This window comes from Clytia hemisphaerica, unplaced genomic scaffold, assembly GCF_902728285.1.
Source record: "Clytia hemisphaerica strain Z4C2 unplaced genomic scaffold, Clytia hemisphaerica genome assembly, whole genome shotgun sequence".
NCBI lineage: Eukaryota > Metazoa > Cnidaria > Hydrozoa > Leptothecata > Clytiidae > Clytia > Clytia hemisphaerica.
In genome coordinates this window covers 447,841-455,590 of record NW_027103680.1, presented here as the reverse complement: position 1 = coordinate 455,590, position 7,750 = coordinate 447,841, and positions in this window count along the sequence as shown.

Sequence of the window (7,750 nt, the reverse complement as noted above, 5' to 3'; positions counted from 1 at the left end):
TTCTACCGGTATCGGTAAATTGCCTGTTTTTTTGTCGGTATTACGATATTTTTATCAATAAAAAACGGTATTTCGGTATAAAACTATTTACCTTTTAGTTTCTTCACGAGTTTGATGCAGAAAAATTTTCAAAATAGATAAGTCTATTCCGCTATTTTAACCAGTAAAATTTTCTTGCTCGCTTCGCTCGCACATTTTTGGATGTCCTATTGACTTATTGTCATGGTGAGGTTATTCAAAATAAGCAAAACTTTACGCCATCTAAACAAATATTTTCGTTATTTTTCTGCGGGGGCATTTTTTAATGACAACTTTTCTGATGCAAATACTGCATCCAACGAATGAGTCTAGATAAAATTTTCTCCGTCAGCAAATAAATTATATGGTCGTCTCTCCGTATTCACTTATATTGCTACTGCAGTAACTTAGAGACGGTAAAGGCGGTATTTACTCCTTCAATAATTAGTAAAAGTAGGTAGTTCTAAAAACATCTTGTGCAGCATCGAACGATTAAAAAATAATTCACATCATGATGCACATGATGCGTTTTCAGGCAATCTAGGCATTCTAAATTTTAATTTTTTTCTTGGGCGAAACTCTTGGAACGCTACTTGGCAGGTACGTCGCTCGCCGTACCATATTTTTGCCAACAAATGGTCAGTGTTAAATAAAATTAAAAATTGTGTGACCAAACAAGACATACTTGGCTAACAATAACGTATTAAGGCCGTTTTTCAATAACAAACGAGAGCGAAAATTGTCGAAAAATTTTCGTGCTCGCTTCGTTCGCGTTCTTATTTTCCATTTATTTTCTTTCCTCCTATAGGAGGGGAGGGGTTAAACTTTAGAATTCGCGTCCTCTAGTTGTACCACAGCACCACCTCTATGAAGTCTTTGTTGAAGTCTACGGCTTCTCAGACCATGATTGGCCCAAACCTCGATTTTAAATTAATTCTCAATATAAAAGACATCTTACGGGTCTGCGAGGAAAAATTATTGAGGGAAAGGCTTAATTTTCAGTGCCGTAGCAACTGGGGGGGCAAATAATTTTTTTAAAAATGATTATTTTGCAAAATGCAAAGTTTCTTTTTTAATTTGTCATAATTGTCTTTTAACTTAAGTGCATGTTTTGAGTGCATTTTCAAGCAATCTAGAGCTCAAATTTTCAAAATTCCCCCCCTCGGGCCAAACCATGGTTGGCCCTCACGGTGTCACTAAACTTCAGCCCCCTAATATGAAAATGCTTCCTACGGCACTGATTTTGCATTTGCCTCCTGTCAAGCAAGTAACTTTGGCGCGGCAGACCTAAAATATTGCTTTATGAAAGCTCAGCAGCTGTAAAGGAGGCCTTAAAAAGTCGACGATATCGAGAAGAAGGTCACAAAAACTAGCAAAAAACTTTATATATTGGCGAAAATGTTTGGTATAAGAATAGGTCAATCTGTTTAAAAGAGACCATAAAAAGATCAAATTTAGCCCAATAAGGTTACAATTGTTTAACCAAAGATGTAAAAGCAAAATTGGTGCGTGAACGTGAAAATGGTTTTTTCGCGCGTGAATACGTAAATTGGCAAAGATTTGTGCGTGAATACCTGAATTGAGGGTTGACTGGGGAGGGGGGGCTCATAAAGTACAAGATTTGTTTCTACAGTTTCTAATATTTTACTACACAATAGATTTGAAAACTGAAAATTTATTATTTTCGAAAAAAAACGTAAATATAATATCGGTATCGGTATTAGGCTTCCTTTACCGACGGTATTACGGTATTTGACCCAAAATTTTGTCGGTATGACGGTATTTAAGACCCCTGAAAACCCCCCCCCTTTTTCTAGTGTAGCTAGAGACCTCAAATTTGGAGGGAGAATTCTTTGATGGTGTTAAAATATTATTATATAAAAATATTTGTAAAATATTTAGTATATATATCAAAATAACGAAAGACATATCTTTTTTTGAAAAAAGAAGACATTGCATTGTTTTATTTTTGTTTTTGAAGAAAATAGCTTGGAACAAGGACTTGTATAGCGTAGCTGGACTGAGTACAACGGCTATTTCTCTTTCTCTTTTTAACACATGTCTGTCGTAGCGAATCTGCGAACCCCGGTCAGCGGTTGAGAATATTTTTTTCAAATTAATTGAAATAATTAGTTGTTGCAAAGTTTATTAGTTTTCATAAGGGACTTTTTTGCAAGATTTTATATTTGACTTTATCTTGAATGAAGATTTTTAAAATAAAATATAAGTTTGATCAATTTATAAGCCAAAAACCTTGAAAAAAGGGTCCTTCGAAAAAGTTAAATTGTAAATTACGTAAGTTATTTCAAGTTATTTCAAATATTTTAAACAACTCTTAGAAGGTTGAAGTTGAAAATGACGAAGAAAAAATGAGTAAAAAATAGCCTAAACTCGCCTAAACTTTCATCAAAGTAGCCAAATCTTATAATGGCTATAGCAAGATGTCGAACAAGGAACGGAATACATCATACTACAGCTGCTAAAAGCAAAATCTAAACATCATTCATGAGAAAGAAAATTTTCTCTTTTTTAATCATTTGATTGTATAAAGGTGTGATAAAACTCATTATAAAGTAATTGTTCGATTGTTGTTTTCTTATTATTGCTATCATGTCAAAGGAATTTATAAAATATCTTTAGCAACAAACTTTCCGTGCAAATTCCATCTGCCTGACGATGGTTTTTCATTGTTAAGTACTTTTATTAAAAAGTATTTCTCATTGGTTGAAAACACATGAGGAACGACCTCTTATTGGTCAAAGAAAGACAATATCTATTATTACGACGACACACATGGTTCAAAGAAAATAAATTTGTGCTCAGTCCAGCTACGCTATACAAGTGTCCTTGCTTGGAAAAGGTTGAAATGAGTCAAAAAAGGTGGTAGGACCCATTTTCAAGGGGCCTCTGGAAATGGAGGAACAAAAACTTACGAGTAAAGAATAAGTTTTTCTAAAAGGAGAAGCCCCAAATGAAAAGAAAATCCATTTCGGCAGAAATAAAAACTTTTTTTTGGGACATTCCCATGCTAAAGAAGCAAAAAAGTTAAAAAAACTACATGAAAATGAAAGAACTAGAATTAGCGATTGTGATTTTTGAATTCCTCACCCTTTTTCTGATAAACATACAAAGTTTCAGCCTCCAAATACATTTTCCTCCGTTTCCAGACACATTTTGTTCTTCGATAGTTGCAAATTTCTTTTCTCCCGTCAGCAAACAATTTTCAAAATGTTGCAAAACGTTCGGCATTTTACCAATTTGCCGTCTAGCCCGTGTCCACAGTGTTATATATCGCTGGAAAGCTAAGATCACGGGCTTTCATTTAGTAAAAACCGGAACGCTTTAGCATACATAGAAAAAAAGTTTGAAGGGTTCAAAGTTCACGGAAAAATGAAACATTTGGTTTGACGTCAACGAAAGTTGCATGACTTCTGGAGTCGCTATCATAATGTGTCATAATCGAACGCGATCGAATAATTGTGATTCGATTGTCGAACGTAATCGAATCTCAATTGAACGGTCATCAATTCCTGGGTAATATTCGATTGTGTTCGATTGCGTTCGAGTAAGGTTAGATTGGTTCGATTAATAGTTGACTATGTTCCATTCGTTCGATTGATTGTCAATTACATTCAATTAATATTCGATTTCGTTCTATTACGATAACGTTCGACGAGTTTTAGCGTGGGCGGCTGAGCGCTAAAGTATCGTACGAAAGTGAATAAAATCTAAATCAATCGAACGTAATCGAATACAATCAAAAGCAATCGAACAGCAAATTTTCGATTGCGATTCGATTGCGTTCGACTATCGAATTGCAATTATTCGATTGTGTTCAATTGCGTACAATTGATTCGGCTTTCGATTCGTTCGATTGACACCGTCTGGTTGCAAAATTAAGTAAAATTCATTTCATGGAATTACGATACTTTCTCTTTAAAGTTTGCTGAAGTTTGCCTGGAATTCCGTGCTAAAATTTATTTCAAAAATTAATGTCGTCCAAAATTAGGGGGTAATGTTTTTTTTCTGGAATGGCCCATTGAGAGACGACCCACAGCATGGCCAAAACATGTTCGGGCCTCTTGATTAATACTTTTTAAAAATGGCCCGGGTCCGCGCAGTTTCGGACCATGTTTGGGCCAGATTTTCGAAAACTTGCTACGATCGCGCGTGTAATTTCAGGATTCAATATTTATATTTTAAATTCCTTATTTTAGCAAACAAATTTAAAAATCTTCATCTTTATTCAAATATATATTGTTCAAATATAAAAGTTAATAATCTATTTTCCTATTAAGTTAGGAAAATTATTAAAAAGAATGATTTGAATCTTACATGATATGGTCTTCTTTTTATTCTTTTTCCCGTTCCCTTTTCTCATGGTCTTCTCATATTCGAAGCAGAATTTTTCTGGATCGTTTTTTTGTACTGTTATACAACTTTGTGAATCAAACTGGTATTTGGAACTTTGAATTTGTCTAACAGTTACATCAATATGCCTTCTTACCTCTCTTTAAAAATATAAATAAAAGTAATCACGGAAAAGGACGCGAAAAAAAAAGATATAAGTGTGAGAACAGAGTAATCAAACTCGTTAGAAAAAGTACCATTAGAAGTCATAAAAAATCAACCTGAATAAATGCAATCGAAATTCCAGAAAACTTCATAATTCCCCAAACAACATTACATTACTATCTCAAACTCCCATCACATAAATTTTACAATTACGTCAGAGTAGGCTACGCTCGCCACCGAAGAGGTTTATCTGGAAAGGGTAATTATATTTTATTGTTCGCTTCTTTTTTAAAGATTTGCCGGGTTGGAAAAGTATGAATTTCTTTGTACATATTTTACCTACCCCAAATATTTAGGAGGCTGAGTTTTAAACGAATCGTCAAGTTGAAACGAACGATAAATGTATGAAGGTCTGTTTTATTTACCCCCTGGTGACTTAACAAAAGAGACTAAACTCGATGTTACAATCCAATTATTGAAAGTTTGTCTCGGCCTTTTTATAATGAGCGAGACATATGTTCTCTGATTACGCAATTTTCATATTGACATTCTGGAGGCATTTTGATGTAACTGTCTAATGAAAATATTTAACAATGGATTATGATATAAAACCAGGAAAGGTAAATAAAATTAAATTCTACTATTCCTATGTAAATACATGGTCCGAACAGACCCGAACATGTTCGGGCCATGCCGTGGGTCGTATTGAGAGTGTGGTATTTTTGACCCAGTTTGAAGATTCCGGTGTTCCGGAGCAAGATCTCCGTCTATATAATTACAATAGTGCTCGCTGTGTTAATCATGTGAAAACTAACATGAGATCAGATTTTGGTTGTTTTCTACCCACCACGCTCGCTGAAGCTCTAAAGGGATGGGTAATTTAAAAGTGTTTTTTAGGTTGGAGTCTGTGACGCTAAGAAATTTCACCAGAAATAATGTTACTTTCCATTTCTTTTCCTCCTTTTATCAACTAAGATCACATACCTTAGTATTTGTACACTTCACTATTTTATAGAACAATTTTAACCAAAACAAACGGCCCGATGTTTATGTCTCGTGTTCCTTTTGTTTAGACGGTCCGCATGGCCGTTGAATTTTGCAGACGGTTGGTCTTTTTTTGAAATGCCGCTATTCTGTTGATTATGATATTAGTAGAGATAATTAATTGCGGCAACTTTCCCAAAAAAAGTTTAGAAACTATTTCCATTTATTTTTGAAATGTAAACTGCGAGCAAGCTGCTGCAAAATGACTGACAATAACAACAATGAAAGTGAAGGAGAAAATTTGGAGTTTCATTGATTTTTGGTAATTTTTACACTTTGATGTTAAAAGGTGAGGGTGGGGGGTTTTCAAATTAGCGTCAATTTGACATAAGTCGTTGGAAGAATAGATATGTGAGTGACCCCTAAGTTTCTTCAGTCTGTTCACACCGCTTTAGTTAAATGCCCTTTAACTGCCTCACAGACCAATTTTAAGAAAACCCGAAAATATTAATGACCAACCTATACCAACCAACTGACGGCCAACTCACTTTTTAGACCCAATGAGGAGGCGAAATGAAGATATCTGTGACTGCTGCCTTACCAAAATCAGAAATTGGTAAATTTTTTCTGAAAATTGTAAAATCAGGGGTATTTTTTCCAAAAATCAGAAAATCAGGTGAACTTTTTCCAAAAATCTTTAATTTAGGGCAACTCTTCCAAAAATTGCAAAATTAGGGAATAAAACTTAATTCAAAAATTTTACAAATTTTAAAATCTGAAAATTGAGTCAACTTTTTTCCAAAAATTCAAAAGATCAAGAATTTTTCCCCAAAAATCAGAAAATTGGGAAGTGACAAAATAACCTGATTTAACGGGTCTGTTTCTTTGTTCTCATCTTCAGTTGAGCTAGAATCTGAGAATTTGTCTCTGTGTGTGTATGTTCCAAAACTTTTGGGCAGCCTGGAGACTTCAAAAACTGTTGGATTTGGCTAAAATTTGGCACACTTGTTCCTTGGATGAATATCTGGAAATATTTTTTTCATTTTTCAAAAATTTTGATTTTTGGGGCCTGGGGACAAGTTTTTCACCTCAAAACGAGGCTAAAACTTTGGGGCAGCTTGGAGACGTCAAAAATTGTCGGATTTGGCTGAAATTTGGCACACTTGTTCCTTGGATGAATATCTGGGGGTGTTTTTTTCCATTTTTCAAAGATTTTGATTTTTGGGGCCTGGGGACGAGTTTTTCACCAAAACGAGGCTAAAACTTTGGAGCAGCCTACAGGCCTCAAAAATGGTCAGATTTGGCTGAATTTGGCACATTTTGTTCATTCGGTGAATATCTGGGGGTCTATAATTGGGCCTATGAATAATTTGAGGCCACTGAAGTTGAGCCCAGTGCGTTGCGCACGTTCGGCCATGTGTGCACGGTTTGGCAGAATTGGAATTTCCTTTTTGAAAGTAATATTGTGTTTCTGTTGTGTGCCAAAAAGATTCTGTATTGTCTGACAGAGTAACCTGTCATCAAGAATCCTGGCAGATCTTAATGCTGTCAAAATAATCTACTACTTATGCAATAATTTTTTTTGTATGAGCTTATCTGCAAAATTTTAAATTTTTTTTGGGAATATTAAGTTTTGCAGATTGTAAGAAATTATTTTGTTTAATTAGCCTTAACAGGCCGGAATTTAATTTTGCAGATAGACCCTCTCCAAATTCCTAATAGGACTTAATTTTTTGGGTACTGACCACATTCAGTTATAAATATCATGCTTATTGAAGTCATTTTGTTGAGTGGAAGCCTGTGATTCCCATTCTACACATCAATAACCACTGTTCTTTTGCATCAGGACCCCTAGGGATTAACCTATTTTAAACTTTCTTTCAAAATTTGTGCAGGGCACCTTTATGATTTGTTAAATTTTTTGTTAAGAATATTGATTTTTACTCTCGTTTTTTACTTTTCCAAAATCATTATTCCACACTCCACACATTCCACAGTATGCTTGAAATTTGGAAACTTGTTTTTAATTCAAAAGTAACATACTCTGGACTGTTTTTTATAAAATATAAGTTCAAATTTTGACTTTTGAAATTGTAAATCTCAATTTCAAGGTTGGAAAATTTTATACTAGACAATACACTTGATCTATGCCTGACTAATACAAAGATAAGAGAGATTGTAGTCTTAATAAAAATGACTTGTATATTTTTCTTACTTTAAAAAAATAAATAGA